This window comes from Antechinus flavipes, chromosome 2 (assembly GCF_016432865.1).
Source record: "Antechinus flavipes isolate AdamAnt ecotype Samford, QLD, Australia chromosome 2, AdamAnt_v2, whole genome shotgun sequence".
NCBI classification, from domain to species: Eukaryota; Metazoa; Chordata; class Mammalia; order Dasyuromorphia; family Dasyuridae; genus Antechinus; species Antechinus flavipes.
In genome coordinates, this window is record NC_067399.1 from 344,603,066 (window position 1) to 344,622,671 (window position 19,606).

Genomic DNA, 19,606 nt, shown 5'->3' on the forward strand with positions numbered 1-19,606 from the left:
TGTTTCTGAAAAGTACTACTCAAGTAAACCTTTTAAACTCAAATAACTTCAAACTTTTACTGAATGGACTCTGAAATCTCCATCTTTTAGTTCCATAAGACTCACTGTTTTTGGTTTATTTGTATTTCGGCTTGTCTGGAATAAATAAAAAGAGTAACTGTTTTCTGTGTATTGTCTGGTTTACATTTTCTATTTGTAAGCTAATGTGTGTGTGTGTGTGTGTGTGTGTGTGTGTGTGTGTGTAAAACCTTAAAGGGAGGATTTTTTTTTTTTCAGGTTGATTTTTTTGTGATATTGAATCTTAAGGCCATCTCAGGCTTATTTGTAACTTAGCCCTTTGCATTTGAATAAATGGTGCTTCCGGAAAACAGTCTAAATCTTGGGTAATTAATTTTTTTTAACTTACAACCTTCAGGCAGTTATGACTTATAGTTGTTTTTGTTTCAGAAGCAGATTTTGACTTTCCATTCTGCAAAATGTTTTGTTTAAACTTTTTCTTTTTTTTCCCCTTTATAAGATTATTTTTAGAAATACAATTTTGTTTCTTCCTGGTTGTATCCAAGAATTAATGTATTGTTTTTTCATTTATTAAAGCCTTCATCCTACTATAATGTGATAGCTGAATTTATTACAATTGGTGTGATTTAGGAGAGCAATTTCAGCACCAAATGACAGATTGAGGTTCAGTCACCCAATGTTGGGGTTCAGTCATGTGAAGAATTTATGATGGTGTTTCTCTTTGACAAAAGGTACATTTATTTAAGAGAGAGGTTACAGACAAAATGAAGAAATGCAATAGACATCAGGAATGGTAAATATGAAATATTTTTGGGGACAGTATACAGTTAGCAAGGAAAGGGGTTTTAATAGTTAACAATAATGGAACTCACAATTAACCAGGAGAAAGGAAATACTCCATGAGTTTGGAATATGCAATTAGCTGGCAAACTAAATCCATAGAGGAGCTTAGAACTCTAAAAAAGTTAGTTAGCCATAAGAAAGAGAGAGCCATGGTGAGATAATGAGAAGGAAGATCATGTGGCAAGGGGTAGGGTGAGAGGAAAGATGTCACAAGGCGGAATGCATAGCAGACAGACCTAAAGGGATTTAGCAAAGATGGCATGATCCATGAACATATTTTTAGGGGAAATTTAACTTCAGAGGTTTGACATAACTTGGATTTCTGGCTGGATACAGCAAGGTGGGGCTATCCATATCCTCCACAGAAGATGGGATTATAAGGTTAAATTGATCCTCATCAGTGCCCTTCCTGCTTGGCTCAGGGAGTATAATATTTTAGTCTTTCTCTGCCAACTCCACCTAATTACTCAGGACCTCATCAATATGCTATAAATCTTCAAAGTCTGGATTACATTGTGTGTATAATTGTTATATGTTGACATATGAAAAATTTTTGGTACTGTTTTCATGATTTAAATTCATGCCTTTCGTTGTACTATTATATTGTTTAATCACAATATATTAATCCAATACACTATTGTTGTCATAGTACTTTGTATTTATTAATTGCATTAGTATTTCTGTATTAATGTGTACCTACACATGAAGCAAATTTTAGAAAAATATGGAAGCTAAAGTAATTGAGGGATACCATCTTGCTTTAGTTGAAAGATTATAGAGGTCTCCTGATATTAAGAGAAGACCTATAAATTGAGAAAAAGAATTGGGCAGAAAGGTAAAAGAATTGAAAAATGTCTAATTAAGACTACTAGTGTTAAAGCAGGTGAGAAAACTTGGGAAAAATTTCTAATTCTGTTTGAGAATTGACTACAGAAATATATGCCTGAGGAATTGACAGTCAGGAGATATTCCTAGAAATTCCACACTGGTCTTGTGAGAATAAAGTATTGCTTAAATAAGTAGGATCCTTTCTAATCAAAGGAGACATTTCTACAGAGAAATTGAATGCCATAAATAAATATGGAAGCTATTTCATCTGAATAAGGCAAAAGCCATTTCCCTTTGGTATACCCTGTTTCCCTGATAATAAGACACTGTCTTATTATTTTTTTTGGACAGAAAAACACCAGAGGGCTTATTTTCAGAGGAGGGCTTATTTTAATGAACATTGACAGCAATTTTAATAAACAGGTAAATGTGAACAAAAAAAAAGTACCTTTATTCAATAATGATCATGTCATCTTCTTCAACAACATTGTCATAAGTGTCCATACCCTGAATTCTGTCCTGGATGTCTTGCACCTCTATTTCCTTCAGAAGAAGTGGACCCAATCTGTCATGTCCAGCAATATAGCTCTCTTTAAATGAACATGTCTTGTCCAGATAACCTGCTCGTAGTGCCTTGGCGACACAGCTGCCAGTAATTTTATCCCATGACTTCTTCACCCAAGTCACGACTTCTTGCAGACAGGGCTTCACAAAGTTTCCACGCTGATTTCTTTCCATTCTATTTTCAATGTAGTCATTGACTTCCATGCGCAAATGGTCCTTGAATGGCTTGTTTATTGCAATATCAAGGATCTGGAGATAGGCAGTCATTCCTGCAGGAATCATTACTTGATCTATTCTTCTCTCTGCAAGGAAGTTCTTCATTTCTTTAGAGCGGTGAGTGCTGGCTGAATCCCAGATTATCAGACCTCTTTGGTTACCTCGCATAATAAGTGGCAGCATTAAATCAACCCACTTTCTTATAACGGCTTGTGTACACCAGGCTTTTTCGGTTTCAAGAATGTAAATGCCTGGTACATGTTCAATCTTATCTTTCTTGCCCTTACTGATGATTAGAGGTGTGGGTTTCTTTCCATCCAAATGAATTGCCAAAATACAGGTGATCCGTGCAGACAGAATAATAAAATTATGACCATCAGTCCTTCTTTTCACTCCATCATTCCCCTCAATAATGTTTTAACCCCATCATGCTCCCTGAGTGCTGCTTCTATCCTCCATGATGCCCCCTGAGTTCTTCTTTTATCCTCCATCATGCCCCCTGAATTCTTCTTTTATCCTCCATCATGCCCCTTTTATCCTCCATCATGTCCCCTCACTCCCTCTTAAATATAGTGTTTTTATGTTGTCCTGCTTCAGCTCTCCTCCGCGGCACTGCTCTTAATGGCGCCAGCAAGGAAATCACTGGGGAAGAACAGGATGATGCGCTCACTGCTGCAGCTCTGATTGGATACAGCTCAGAGCGCGGCATGCGTTTCACCCGGGGGATGGAGGGGTGAGGAGGTGACGGGACGGTGCATACAGAGGGTACCATAATGTAGCGTGTAGCACAGGGGATCACCTTCACTACAGTAGCAATCTCAATAGGGCTTATTTTTGGGGGAGGGCTTATTTTAGAGGAATCTTACATAGTAAGGGGAGGGCTTATTTTCTGGGGAGGGCTTATTATCGGGGAAACACGGTATGTTTAAAAGCCTTGCACTGGCTTTCCCAGACTCCATCTGTGCTAGGTTGAACACTCCTTTAACCTTAGTGAAACTGACCTTTCTTGAAGTTTTTCCACTCTGTCTTGGGCTGGACAGTAGTTTTATTCCATCAAACTGTTCAGAGGCATGATTTCATGTGATTTCCAAGGGAAACTGGGAGAGCTCAAGCAGCTTCCTGGCTTCATTCTGTCATCTTGACTCCTATGTTTATAAACTATTCCTGAGATATTTAAGATTGATGGATCAAAAGATCCTGAGGCCAATTTATCTGTAATAGTATCTCTAATAATAAAGAAGAAATCCTTTTGAGTTCCTCCTCATGGAGCAAGTGGTACAGATACTTGATAGAGATAAGTTCTATGAGACTTGAAAGTAGAAGAAAAAATTATGCTGCAGATATTGTTTCTGGATTTTGTACATGGCTCCTTTGTATCTAATATCATCAGATCTATGCAGACACAGAATATATTAACTTTAATGTCCAAGTTGGTATGGGTACTCCTGAGCTTCAAGAATCAATAAAATTTACAGAGTTTAGCTTTAGCAGGCTTTAGGCCTTCTTCAGCATGGTACACAGAAACAAAAAAGTCACAAAGACCACCCATGGTGAACTGCCACCACAAAACCTAAGGCAATCCTGTGGAAGATGAAGTGATGTGAAGAGATGATCTCTCCTTGGAGAAATAGAGGACCAAGGGAATGGGAAGACTCAAAATGCTAACATAAGAACAGTTTTGCCAGATGATTATCAAAGTTAATGCCCACTTTTTGTTGTATTTGTGGATTATATATCTATAATTTTGCTGTCTATCTTGGCAAAGAAAATGCATTAGTCATGAAGTTAACATCTTCTGATCTAGCTTCAGGAAACTGGAGCAGAGCCAGGGAAGGAGTTCATCTTGGGCCCCAGTGATAAATACTCTGACTTCATTATTATTCTTTATCATTTTGTCAACAGTAATTCATGGGAGGAGAAAAGGTTAGAGATGTCTGTTCTGTCTACCCTTCAAGCCACACATAATATCACATGCTACATGTGGGGAATAGCCTTGATACAATTATAATAATTATTTGCAATTCAACAATATTAGTTTTTAAGTTTTTAATAAGTTATCTAAAAATGAGGGCCTCAAATGGAAAAATCTCTCCAGGAAATGCACTCTAGATAAAATTCCTACAGTGTGGAATAAAATAAAATAAGATTCCTACAGCCACATTCAGGGCTACTTCCTTAACTTGTACTCCTAACTTCTGATTAGGTTCCAAGAGGAGTGACTACCGTTAGGTTTTCAGGATAACACTGTAAGGTTCAAAGTCATTTCTCTCTTATAGGATCCTCTCTTATTAAGTACAGTGTCACTGTCTGGGTGATCTATTCAATTGGATTTCTAGGATTTGTTCTTTTCTTGAATCCATATTTGGAAAACTTTTTTGTTGAGAGGGGATCATGTTCCTTGAGCTGCTTATAGTCATGTCCATTTTTTGATGTGTGTGGTGTTCTCTTCTTTTAAAATATAATGGTTCTCTGTGGGAGCAGGTTTCTTGGGGAGGTTTTCAGGAGACAGCCTTAATTTCAGTTCAGATCAATAATCGCTTCAAATGCAGCCAGCTGATAAAATCCAAACGTTTATTTTCTCCTTCTTTGATTCTAAGAGCTCTTGCAGCTTATCCTTTGAATCTTGGTTCTACTCCTCTGAATCCTTCATTCTGCCCGACTGCCAATTTTGTCAATCTTCTGAACTGACTGAATTCACTGACTCAGCTCCTTTTTAATGCTCTCTCAAAGGTAGACTCCTTTTCCAAGAATGGAATTATGGGAGGTGTGAATTCACAAAGTTACAAAGCTAACTTTGTGTATCTCCCATACTTGTGAACACTCAAAGTGCAAATCCAAGCATACAAGCATTGCTTCTATCAATTCCATTGAGTTATCATCTTGTTTCAAGTTCTGGCCCATAACAAATGTGTTTCTCTATTCCTGAATGAATTGTCTACTGGTCCAATAGCTCAAATCACAAGATATATGGGAATGGAGATGAGAAATAGTCATCTCTTTCCTTGAAGTCTTCTGGTGCTTTTAAGTCTGCAATCATTATCCACCGAATATATATATATATATATATATATATATATATATATATATTTTTTTTTTTTTCTGTGTGATGTGAGTTGCTTTAATCAAATGGTCAAAATCTTTTCAATCTGATTAAGGGTTTATTTATACATTGTTATAGAATTATAGGAAAAGTCTATAATATCCATTTTATAGTTTGTGACTATATTCTGTGCATTAAATTATTTGAGGTGAGGAGAGAAAATCCCTTCCTTAAAAATTTGTTACTAACCTTTGTTAGGTGATTCTACTTCTGGCCAGGAATCTATCATCCTTATCTAGGATTGTTGGAATCTTTACAAACTGCTAACTCATTAGAGTTGATAGATTATTGATCTGATCTTACAAGAAGATGTTTTGGGCCAGAACCTGAAACAAAGTACTAAGTAGAACTAATTGATACAATGCTTGTGTTTGCACCTTTACTCATTGGAGTTCACACATTTGGGAAATTTCAGGGTTTAGTATTGAGATATCTAAATTCACACCTTCCTTGAAGCTCTTAGGGCCAGAGAGCACTATGGGAGAAAACCCATAATCCCTCTCTCTCATATCCCACAATTCCTCTCTCTCGTATAAAAGAAACAGAGAGAGGCTCTCGGATAGATTTCAGCGTAATTACACCAGAAGCCCTCTCTCCGAGGCAAGAGAGAATATTTTCCACTTGGCTGGCTGGTGGCGGAAGAAGAGTTTTCAGAGGAAGAAGCTACAAGTTGAGAGTTCAGTGAAGATTGAGAAGGCTCTCTCAGAGGCAAGACAGATTCAATTTGGTGCTGGCTCTGGAGGCTGAAGAAAGCAGAGGCAGAGGCTGAGGCTGAAGGACAAATACTTTGGATTTGGAGACATTTGGAGGGAGCTCTTGGAACCAAGCAGAGAGAGAGGAATTATGGGTTTCTTCCCAGAGTGCTCTCTGGCCCTAAGAGCTTCAAGGGAGGTATGAATTCACAAAGTTATAAAGTTTACTTTGTGAATCTAGCATACTTGTGAACTCCCGATGAGTAAAGGTGTAAACACAAGCATTGTATTAATTAGTTCTACTTAGTACCTTGTTTCAAGTTCTGGCCCAAAACATCTTCTTGTAAGATCAGATCAATAATCAACTCTAATGAATTAGCAGTTTGTAAAGATTCCAAAATAGGATGTTCCAAATGTCTTAATACAATTTTATATTATTAAATTTTGAGCCTATACTAGACTTTTGGAACACTGTGTATTTAAATTAAGGTCTAGAAAATTCACATATCATCTTTAGATACTATCTTTTTAACCATCTGCACATTTTCCAAATTAATATTTCTCTTCAGCATCCCTTTCCTCCAGTAGGCAAAAATAAGGAAACCAGAGTATAATTTTAAATTTCTTACCCAAGAATTCATAACTGTTGGCAATACTTTTTAGGTTCCTCCTTCTGGAAGTGTCATTTGTGTCTGAAAATGTCTGGAAATATCAACCCACATGAATCACTAAAAGGGAATATTTATCATCTACTCTAATAATTCATGGTAGGTTCTCTTTTATGTTTTGGATACTTGGCCTGGTAATACAACTGATGTAATAGGACTTTGTGTCTCCCTGATCTTTGTGCAAAATGGTCCATCTGGCCTGGGGAAATTCCTAAAAATGATTGCCACCCACCTGAATCTCTTGACTCAGGAAAACTACATGGTTCCCAAGGGAAGCTCCCACTTTGAATTGATCTGGGAATCACTTTGATCTGGGAAATAATCACTACCCTCACTGACTTGGAAATTAGCCCTTAATCACTCCCTATCCCCAAACCATAGAAGGCTAAATAAAAAACAAGATTCTGTACCCAAACCTTTGCTATCTTCCTAATCAGAAAGCAGGCCACTGAGAGAATGGGTTTCTCAGTGAAATAAACCCATTTTTGCCAAAAACCTCACTTGCAGACTATGAATTCTTTTGCAAAACCTGCGATACTGGTCTGGGGACCCCCAGTCCTGGGGTATGTGTCATCCCTCAACATTTGATGGCCCACCATGGGGATCTCCAAAAATTTATATCCTCCTGGCTGAGATAAGCTTCCTCTTGCCTCTGTTGTCTCTGTTATATAGCAAAGGGCACCTAAACACCAGGGAAGGTTTGGGGCTGTTGGGAGATCTATGCTCAGCAGACTTCATTGACTAGGGATGCCTAGACTCAGAATTCCTGCATCTTTTAGCAAAAGTACCCTTAACCAGGGGATTTCTGTCAGCTGTCTCCCTCTCAAGGATGCCTGAGAGGTTGGGGTGCTATAGAATTCAGAAAATCTAAGATTTGTGGTAAAATGGGACAATGTACTTCTTCTGTCTCTATCCCTAACGAATCTCCCTTAGGCTGTCTTTTTTTATGTTAAAGTATATGTGAAATACAATATATGTATACATATCCATAGTTATTTTGTTGCACAAGAATAGGATTTTGAAATAATGTACAATTAATCTGTGAAGGAAATAAAAAATGCAGGCAGACAAAAATAGAAGGATTGGAAATGCTATGTAGTGGTTCACACTCATTTCTCAGAGTTATTTCGCTCTGTGTAGCTAGTTCTATTCATTATTGAACAAATGGAACTGATTTGGTTCATCTCATTGTTGAAGAGAGCCACATCCATCAGAATTGATCATCATATAGTATTATTGTTGAAGTATATAATGCTCTCCTTGTCCTGCTCTTTTCACTCATGTATGTCTCTCCAGGCCTTTCTGAAATCATCCTGTGGGTCATTTCTTACAGAACAATAATATTCCATAGCATTCATATACCACACTTTATTCAGCTATTCTCCAATTGATGGGCATCCACTCAGTTTCCAGTTTCTGGACACAAAGAGGGCTGCCACAAACATTCTTGTACATACAGGTCTCTTTCCCTTTTTAGAGATCTCTTTGGGATATAAGCCCAATAGTAACACTGCTGGATCAAAGGGTATGCACAGTTTGATAACTTTCTGAGCATAGTTCCAAATTGCTCTCCAGAATGGCTGGATGTATTCACAATTCCACCAACAATGTATCAGTCCCAGTTTTCCCACATCCCCTCCAATATTCCGCATTATTTTTTCCTGTCATCCTAGCCAATCTGAGAGGTGTGTAGTGGTATCTCACAGTTGTCTTAATTTGCATTTCTCTGATTAATAATGACTTGGAGCACCTTTTCATATGGCTAGAAGTAGTTTCAATTTCTTCATCTGAAAATTGTCTGTTTATATCCTTTGACTATTTATCAATTGGAGAATGGCTTGATTTCTTATAAATTAGAGTCAATTCTCTATATATTTTGGAAATGAAGTCCCTGGGGTGGAGAAGCAGAACAGGTGGGAAGGTATGGTCAGAAGCAGGGAGTTCCTGCTAAGAAGAAAGGGTTGTTAGAAAGGAACTGGGACAAAAAAAAAAAGCTGGCCAACTTTTCAACTTGACTACGGGAACAAGTTGGACCACAACATAGCCTTCTCACTCTTTCTGTTGTTGTTTGCTTGCATTTTGTTTTCTTTTCTCAGTTTTTTTTTCCCTTCTTGATCCAATTTTTTTTATGCAGCAAGATAACTGTATAACTATGTATACATATATTAAATTTAATATATATTTTTAAATATTTAACATGTATTGGACTGTTATGAGTTCAAATGTTGGAATTCTTGTTCTTCTCAAAACACAGCTGGTTTAGCTTAGAGCCCTCCGGATGTCTCCAAATCCAAAGGTTCTGTCCTTCAGCCTCTGCCTCTGCTTTCTTCAGCCTCTGACCAACACAGAGATGGAATGAATCTCTTGTCTCCTTCACTTGGGGCTCGGCTAGCTTTCTGGTGAGTCTTTCAGACCAGCTTGGTCTCAGTGGGGGGCGTGCAGGGGCCCAGCCACCAGCTACAGTGGTGTGAGATGAAGATGAATCTGGTTGTCCACTGAACTCTCCACTCGTAGCTTTATCCTCTGAAAACTCTTCGTCTGCCACCAGCCAGCCAAGTGGAATATATTCTGCCTTGCCTCGGAAAGAGGGCTTCTGGCGTAATTCCGCTGAAATCCGTCAAAGTGCTCTCTGCACCAGAGTCGCTCCTCTCAAGTCCAGCTGAACTCTCCTCTGCGACCAGCCAGCCAAGAGGAAAATGTGTTCTGCCATAGATCTCTCATCGCTGGCCTTATATCTGACTCTTCTGAGAGAATGGGATTATGGGTTTTCTCCCATAGTGCTCTCTGGCCCAAAGAGCTTTAAGGGAGGTGTGAACTCCCTTGAAGTTAGAAAGTTTACTTTGTGAAGCTGGCATACTTGTGAACTCCAATGAGTAAAGGTGTGAATACAAGCCTTGTATTAATTAGTTCTACTTAGTACCTTGTTTCAGGTTCTGCCCAAAACATCTTCTTGTAAGATTAGATCAACTCTAATTAGTTAGCAGTTTGTAAAGATTCCAACATCTCCCCCTTTCTTTTGTTTTTGGAACATAGGATGGTCATGACCTCCCTGATTTCTCAAGGATGTGCGAACCCCCAAAAAAGGTGATCATGCCTTTCCTGACACCTCAGGAAGGGAGAGGAAAACACCAAAGGAAATAGGAATTCAAATCAGATTAACGGGTTTCTGAAGGGGTACACATAAATCCATCAGTATGGGCCAGAACTTTGTAACAGATATACATGGTATACATAAATCCATCAATATGGGAGGCATTATACATAATTTACATAAGCACATAGCAATATAACACAGGCTAGTAGTAATGTAACAACATGAATCAACCTGAAAATTTACACATGTCCATAAGTCCTAGAAATAGTTCATAAGGAATCCATTGTCCATTAGTTCATGTGCCAGCATGAACTGAAAGTATTGCAAAAAGTCTCATCAACAATTTTTCATCTTAAGGAATCCAATGATTTGATTGTAAAAATATTTTCCCAGTTTATTGTTTCCCTTCTAATCTTGTCTGCATTAGTTTTGCTTGTACAAAAGTTTTTCAATTTGATATAATCAAAATTTTCTATTTTGTGATCAATAATCTCTAGCTTTTCTTTAGTTGCATATTCCTTCCTATTCCACAGGTCTGAGAGGTAAACTATCCTATGTTCTTCTAATTTATTAATAATCTCATTCTTTATGCCTAGATCATGAATCCATTTTCACCTTATCTTGGTGTATAGTGTTAAGTGTAGGTCGATGCCTAAATTCTGCCATACTAATTTCCAATTTTCCCAGCAGTTTTTGTCAAATAGTGGATTCTTATCCCAAAAGCTGGGGTCTTTGGGTTTGTCAAACACTAGATTTTTAAAGTTATTGATTATTTTGTTGGTTGAACCTAACCTATTCCACTGATCAACTAGTCTATTTCTTAGCCAATAACAAATGGTTTTGCTGACTGATGCTTTATAATATAGTTTTAGATCCGGCACAGGTAGGCCACCTTTATTTTAATTTTTTTTCATTAGTTCCCTTGAAAGTCTTGACCTTTTGTTCTTCCAGATGAATTTTGTTGTTATATTTTATAGGTCATTAAAATAGTTTTTTTTTGCAAGTCTGATTGGTATAGAACTAAATAAATAAATTAGTTTAGATAGCATTGTCATCTTTAGTAGATTTGCTTGCCCTATCCAAGAGCACTTAATACTTTTCCAATTTGTTAGATCTGACTTTATTTGTATGGAAAGTGTTTTGTAGTTTTGCTCATATAGTTCCTGACTTTTCCCTTGGCAGATAGATTTCCAAATATTTTATACTATCAGCAGTTACTTTAAATGGAGTATCTCTTTGTAACTCTAACTGTTGGAATTTTATTAGTGATATATAAGAATGCTGATGACTTATGTGGGTTTATTTTGTATCCTATTACTTTGCTAAAGGTGTGGATTATTTCTAATAGTTTTTTAGTAGAATCTCTGGGGTTCTCTAAGTATACCATCTGCAAATAGTGATAATTTGATTTCCTCATTACCTATTCTAATTCCTTTAATCTCTTTCTCAATTCTTATTGCTGAAGCTAGCATTTCTAATATAATATTGAATAGTAAAGGTGAGAGTGGGCAACCTTGCTCACTCCTGATCTTATTGGGAATGGTTCCAGTTTATCCCTATTACATATGATGCTTCCTGGTGGTTTTCAATAGATGCTACTGATTAAGGAAAAGCCCATTTATTCCTATACTCTCAAGTGTTTTAATAGGAATGGATGTTGGATTTTATCAAATGTCTTTTCTGCATCTATTGAGATGATCATATGGTTTTTGTTAATTTGGTTATTGATACAGTCAATTATGCTAATAGTTTTCCTAATATCGAACTAGCCTTGCATTCCTACATATATACATATATATATATATATATATATATATATATATATATATATATATATATATATATATATATATATACAGGTATAAATCCTACTTGGTCATGGTGTATTATCCTGTGATTTTCTGTAAACTTTTTGCTAATATTTTATTTAAGATTTTAGCATCATTATTCAGTAGAGAGATTGGTCTATAATTTTCTTTCTCTGTTTTCAATCTACTTGATTTAAGTATCAGTCCCATGTCTGTGTTATAAAAGGAATTTGGTAGGAGTCCTTCATTCCCTATTTTTTTCAAATAGTTTATATAATATTGGAGTTAATTGTTCTTTAAATGTTTGGTAGAATTCACATGTAATCTGGTCCTGGGGACTTTTTCTTAGGGAGTTGATTATTTCTTCTTCTATTTCTTTTTCTTTTTTCTTTTTTTTCCTTTTCTTTTTCTAAAATGGGACTATTTACTTCCTCCTCTGTTAATCTGGAAAGCCTATATTTTTGAAGGTAGTCATCCATTTCATTTAGGTTATCAAATTTATTGGCATAAAGTTGAGCAAAGTAACTCCTAATTATTGCTCTAATTTCCTCTTCATTGGTGGAAAGTTCTCCCTTTTTATTTTTAAGACTAACAATTTGATTTTCCTCTTTTCTTTTTCTAATCAGATTTACCAAAGGTTTATCTATTTTATTGTTTTTTCCCTCCATAAAACTAACTCTTAGTTTTATTTATTAATTCAATAGTTTTTTTTTTAACTTTCAATTTTATCAATTTCTCCTTTTAATTTTAGAATTTCAAGTTTAGTATTTGATTGGGGGTTTTTAAGTTGGGTTTTTTCCTAGCTTTTTAAGTTGCAAGCCCAATTCATTGATCTTCTCTTTCTCTATTTTATTCAAGTAAGCCTCTAGAGATATAAAATTTCCCGTTATTACTGCTTTGGCTGCATCCCACAAATTTTTGATATGTTGTTTCATTGTTGTCATTCTCTTGGGTGAAATTATCAATTGTGTCTATGATTTGCTGTTTCACCTAATCATTCTTTAGGATGAGATTATTTCATTTCCAATTACTTTTTGGTCTATTTACCCCTAGCTTTTTGTTGAATGTCATTTTTATTGCATTGTGATCTGAAAAAAATGCATTTACTATTTCTGCCTTTCTGCATTTAATTTTGAGGTCTTTATGTCCTAATATATGGTCAATTTTTGTATACTGCTGAGAAGAAAGTGTACTCCTTTGTATCTCCATTCAGTTTCCTCCAAAGATCTATCATACCTAACTTTTTTAATATTCTATTTATCTCTTTAACTTCTTTCTTATTTGTTTTGTATTTTGATTTATCTAATTCTGAGAGTGCAAGGTTGAGATCTCCCACTATTATAGTTTTGCTATCTATTTCTTCTTGCAACTCTCTTAACTTCTCCTTTAGGAAGTTAGATGTTATACCACTTGGTGCATATATGTTTAATATTGATATTGCTTCATTGTCTATGCTACCCTTTAGCAAGATATAGTTTCCTTCCTTATCTCTTTTAATTAGACCAATTTTTGCTTTTGCTTGTTCTGAGATAAGGATGGCTACCCTTGCTTTTTTTTTTTTTTTATTTCACCTGAAGCATAATAGGTTCTGCTCCAGATTTTTACCTTTACTCTGTATGTATCTCCCTGCTTTAAATGTGTTTCCTGTAAACAACATATTGTAGGGTTCTGGCTTTTGATCCAGTCTGCTATCTGCCTCTGCTTTATGGGAGAGTTCATCCCATTCCATTTACAGTTAAAATGACTAATTCTGTATTTCTTGCTATCTTATTATCCCCAGATTATGCTTTTCTTTTTCATACCTCCCCCCTTACTCTCCTCCCCAATATTAAACTTATGGGCATGACTTGCCTCACACAGCTCTCCCTTTTTAGAATTCTTCCCACAGCCTCTGAATCCCTTCCCCTTTCTTATACCTTTCCCTTATTACTCTTTTCCTTTTCTCTTTTACTCTCCCACTTTTTAATGAGGTGAGAGAAGTTTCTCTGTAAACCAAATATCTCAATTATTTTCTCTTTGAGCCAACTCTGATGAGAGTAGGATTCACACAATGTTCCTTCCCCTTCCTAAATTCCCTCAGATATGATAGGTTTCCTTTGCCTCTTCATGGGATGTAGTTTCTCTCTTTTTGTCTCCTCTTTTCCCTTTTTCTGATACTATCCCTTTTCCATTTCTACTTCCCTTTTTAAACATTATATCAGTAAAATCAAATTACACATGCACTCTTTATGTATGTCCATAACAGAAATATAGTTCTCAAGAGTTCTTTTTACCTTTTTCTGCTTCTCTTGAGTCCTATAGTTGGAGGCCAAATATTTTGTTCAGCTCTGTTTTTTTTCATTAGAAACAAATGGAATTCACCTGTTTCATGAAATGTGTATCTTCTTTCCAGGAAGAAAATGCTCAGCTTAATTGGGTAGTTTATTCTTGGCTGCATTCCAAGTTCTTTTGCCTTTGGGAATATCAGATTCCAGCCCCTTTGATCCTTTAATGTGGAAGCAGTTAGATCCTGAGTGATCCTTATTGTGGCTCCTTGGTATTTGAATTGTTTTTTTTTTTTTTTTCTGGCTGCTTGTAATATTTTTTTCTTAGTCTAATAGTTCTGAAATTTAGCACAATATTCCTTGGAGTCTTTATTTTAGTGTTTTTTTCAGAAGGTGTTTGATGAACTCTTTCAATGCCTATTTTACCTTCTAATAGAATCAGTTCTCTTTGATGATTTCCTGTAAAATAGAATCTAGGTTCTTTTTTTCATCTTAATTTTAAGGAAGTCCAATAATCCTCAGATTATCTCTTCTAGATCTATTTTCCAGGTCTGTTGTTTTTCCAAGTGGCTATTTAACATTTTTTTCTATTTTTTCTTTTCTTTCTTTCTTTCTTTTTTTTTTTTTTTTTTTGTTTTGCTTGATTGATTCTTGATGTCTCAACAAATCATTCATTTCTATTTGTTCAGTTCTGATTTTACTTCTTTTTATATATGTCTAATTTAGTTTTTAAATGAGTTGTTTTGCTCTATGGAATTTTTTTCCAGTTCACTATTTTTTTTTTTTTTTTGTTTGTTTGTTTGTTTTTACTGAGTTATTTTCTTTTTCCAATTCACAAATTCTATTTTCCTAGAAATTCTTTTTCTTTTCCAACTCACAAATCCTACTTTCCTGGAAGTTCTTTACCTTTTCCAATTCACAATTCAGGAAGTTGTTTTCTTTTTTCACTTCATCAAATTTTTCTTTAAGTGAATTATATGCCTTTTCCATACTTTCTTGCAGAGCTTCTCTTTCCTTTCCCCATTTTTCTTCTAGCTCTCTTTTAAGATCTTTCATAATTTCTTCTCGGAGAGCCTTGTGTGATGGGGACCAGTTACATCCCTCTTTGGGGTTCTGTCTGGAGATTGCCTGCTATTGGACTCCTTGGGGTTGAAAATCTGCTTTTTCTGTATAGAAGCTATTGATGGTTAGAATATGCTTGGCTTTTTTACTTTTTTTTTTTTTTTTTTTTAAACCATTAGGGTCTGCCTTCAGGAAAAGAAGGTTATCAGCTTCCTCTAAAGAGCAGGGATAGATATATGGACAGTAGCAATCTTGCAAACAGACTGCTAAGAGCAGCTGAGCTGCAGAAGTGTCCTGACAAGAGCCCCTCACCGGAAGTGTTTTTACCCTGGGAAGCATAGCTGTGCTGCAGAAGTTCAATAGTTCACCCCCACTCTGACAGAGCCCTCGTGCTGTGCAGATTTGTGGCTTCCCCAGGTAAAAGTCCCGTGCTGCATATTGGGGCTGCACAGCTGTGCTGTGGTCTGTGCTGAGTCACTTCTGGTGCTGGGTAGATGTAGCCAGATCATATTAGATTCTGCTGTTTTTGGGAGTACCTTCTACTTTTGGCCTTTTTGTAACTTCTCTGCTGATCTACTGCTTTGCAACCAAAGCAGAGCAGCCAACCTGTGATAGAGTACTCCCTGCAAAATCTCAACCCGCCCCCATCTGCTCAGTGTGCTAGTCTCTGTGTTCTATCAATCTGCCTGCACTGGCCTGCTCCCACCTATCAGGACAAATCTTTTCTGGTGATATTCCAGATTATCTTTGGTTGGTAATTTGTTGTGCTCCCAATATTCATGGATTTTAGAAATCAAGCATTATTTCTAAGGCTGAATTTGGTAATTAGTAATGAGAGTAGAAGAGGAGCTTAGAATGACACATGTGCCTTCTCCGCCATGTTGGCTGGAACACCCTTAGGCTGTCTCTTAAAAAAACAGAGACAAATTTGGTCTGAAAGATCTCAAAACTAAAAAAAAAAAAAAAAAACTTATTTTCTTTTGCAATGCTGCCTGGCTTCAATATATTCTGGGGAACCAGGAAAAATGGCCCAATAATGACTTAATTAACGATAGCACTATCTAGTAGCTTGATTCATTTTGCCAAAGGCAAGGGAAGTAGACTGAAGTTCCTATGTCCAGGTCTTCATGGCCTTGTCTCAAGATCCTAAACTGGAGGGGAATTGAAAATAGATACTTGTAATGGGCTGAAGCTCAAGTTGATACACTGCGGTCCCAAGCATGTGAGGCTAAATAGTAATTGGACCATACTCTATTAATATATGCTTGGAGAAAGAATGGCTCTTTGTGCAAGTTTTGAGGTCTTGTATGGGAAATGACATTAGGGACGATTTTGGTGGGTGGAGAGAGAGAGGCAGGGAGAAAGGCAGAGAGAGACTGCTGGTCGGGTTCTTGTCCAGCTGTTCTCACTTTCTATCGCCATCCCCCTTCACCTCCGGAAAGAATAAAGATCGAGGATTTTCCCTTAACCTGAATTCCTGACTCCAGCTGATTTTAAAATACGTGGACTTCACAGATACTGATCTTTTGGATGACCCTCTCCTTTCCACTCCTCTAGGGACACAGGATCCCTACTGTTATGGCCAGAACTCTGAAACAAGAATTCTAACAAGGTGTTAAGTCAGTGGAATTGACTATTGGTGATTAATAGTTCTCTAAGTTCAGTATGATTGATTTAATCTTACAACAAATAATGGTTTCCTAGTCATATAATAATTGGTTTTTACTCAAAATAAAGCATATAAAGCTGGGACAAACTCAGCCAGAGTGAGAACCAGAGATAGACTCAAAAGGGCTTGGAGAGAGATTCAGAAGGGCCAGACACAGACTCACAAGGGACCCAGAGACAGATTCATTCCATCGTCCACCTTTGTGGTGGCTGGCCTCCTGCACTTCCCCCACTGAGACCAAGGCTCTCCAGAAAGCTGGCCCAGGCCCCATGCATGGAAACTAGATTGTGAAGGAGATAATAAAGGATTTGAACTTTAACATCTGGCTATTCTCGTGGTGATTACTCTTCTGAACGAAGACTGCTCCAAGACCTTCAGAAAACCACCAAGAACACTACACCCTACTCTGTACCAGCATGCAGTCCTTATCAAGAGGCCTGTTAATCCCTTCCAGAACCATCCCCCTATCAAAGACAGGATCTTGAGTTCAACAATATTTCTTCAACTCAATCCCCCTCATCTCCTGAACCAGATTCTGAAGCTGACAAGCCCCCACTCCTCAGTCCTTCTCATACAAATAGTGGGACTCCTTCTCCTCCTCAGGATCCCCATTCAGCCACCCTTCTACCTTCTGCCTATTGAGAGAAGCAGCAGATTCTTGGGGAGGGACACTCAGGGTACAGATGCCCTTTTCAATATCAGACCTTTCCCAGATTAGGAAAAACTTGGCCATTACTCTGAGAACCCTACTAAGTTTATTGAAGGGTTTAAAGCCAATGCCTTCCATTTTGATCTTTCCTGGGGAGATGTTAATATTAAACAATCTACTCCAGATACATGGAGGAAGCTTCAAAAGCCAGCTTTGAGATCTCAAACTTCTCCAACTCAGCTGTTAGAAACAGCTTTTGGAGGCTTTAATAATAAGGGCCAAACTGCAGTAGAGGAGTAAGACTGCAAAGTTAAAAGAAAGAAATGAAGAACAGTCCCAAATTTTAACTGCTGCCATTTCTGGGAACCATAGGAGTTCGTGCTTCAGGTGTAATGGACAGGGCCATCAGGCTCATAATTGTAAACTCCCTGGCCTTTGTCCCAAGTACAACCAGCAGGGGCACTGGAAGAGAGACTTCCCACAGGGGACAATGCCCTGCACTCTGGCAGGAGTTTAGGGCTTGGTCAGGACTCCCTTAGCTCCACTATGACAGCTGAACCCTGAGTATCCTTGGATGTGGCCGGTAAGACCATTGCATTTCTTTTTGATATAGGGGCCTCTCTTTCTGTCTCAAGTCAACACTCTGGTCTCACTTGCCATTCCCCCCATAGGATAATGGGGATTGACAAGGGAAACCTGACAACTCTTTCCAGACCTTCCCTCTGCTTGCTGGTTTGGTGACCTGTTATATGTGTTGGTGACCACACCTTTCTTATTATTCCCTCCTATCCTGCTCTCCCATTGGAGTGCAATTTAATGGTGAAATTAGGGACCCAATTTTCTCTTCTCAGATCTCCAGGTGACCTTGTATTGCTTCTTTTAAAGCTCTCTCACATTCCTGAGAGAAATTTGAGAGAAAATAGATTCCTCCATCTGGGACCCAGGAATCCCTGAGCGAGCCATTCACAGTACCCCGGCTTTAGTCAGGCTGCGGGACCCCAGTGTATTCCCCTATAAATGCCAATACTCAATAAAGGCAGAGTCTAGGGAGGGATTGCAACCTGGATTGAGAAATTTCTTAAGCACAAACTTTAAGCATTGGCTAAAGATTTAAGGGATTTGGAGCATATCATCCAGTATGCAGATGATATTTTGATTTGCAGCCCCACCTAAGAGGCATGTCTAGATGCAGCCATACAAACTCTTAATTTTCTGGCCTCTAGGGGTTATCAGGTCTCCTTATCCAAAGCCCACATGGCCTGCCAAATATTTGGGCCATAGCCTAACCCCCATTCCCGACAACCTTCCCCTTGACTGGGGCTTGATCAGGGCAAAGCTTTTAAGACCCTGAAAGCCAAACTGACTTCTGTCCCTGCCCTGGTTCTATCTAATTTAGAAAAGCCTTTCACTCTGTATGTTGATGAAAGGCAGAGCCAGGTCCTGGGAGTCTTAATTCAGGCTCTTGGACCTGATCTCAGACCTATTTCCCAAAGAAACTAGACTCAGTTTCCCTAGGATGGCCCTTATACTTTAGAGCAGTGGCTGCTTTGGCCCTTTTAAAAACTTACTTTGGGGCAGCCATTGGAGGTTTTAATCCCTTACCAAGTTCAGAGCATTTTAGAAGCCAAAGAGCATCAGTGGCTTTCTGGTGGGAGGCTTGCTAGATATCAGGCTCTCCTACTAGAAACCACTGACCTCACTCTCCACTTGTTTTGTTTCACACTCTTAACCCTGCCACCCTCCTCCTTGACAACCCTCAGTTGGGAGACATCATTCATAATTGTGAGAAAGCTTTAGATTCTGCCTACTCCAGCCAACCTGACTTAAGAGACATTCCTCTTTACAACCCAGATGGTGAATGGTTTACAGATGGGTCTAGTTTTCTTGAAAATGGGGAAAGCAAGGCAGGTTATTCTATAGTGACTCTCAATGGTACCCTAGAAGTTAAGCCACTGTCTCCTGAGACTTCTGCCCAGAAAGCTGAACTCATTGCCCTAACCAGAGCTCTGGAACTGAGAAAGGGAATGAGAGTGAACATCTATACTGACTCCAAATATGCTTTTCATATTTTGCATGTTCATGGGGCTATATGGAAAGAAAGGGGACTTTTGAAAACAGCTGTCTATGAACC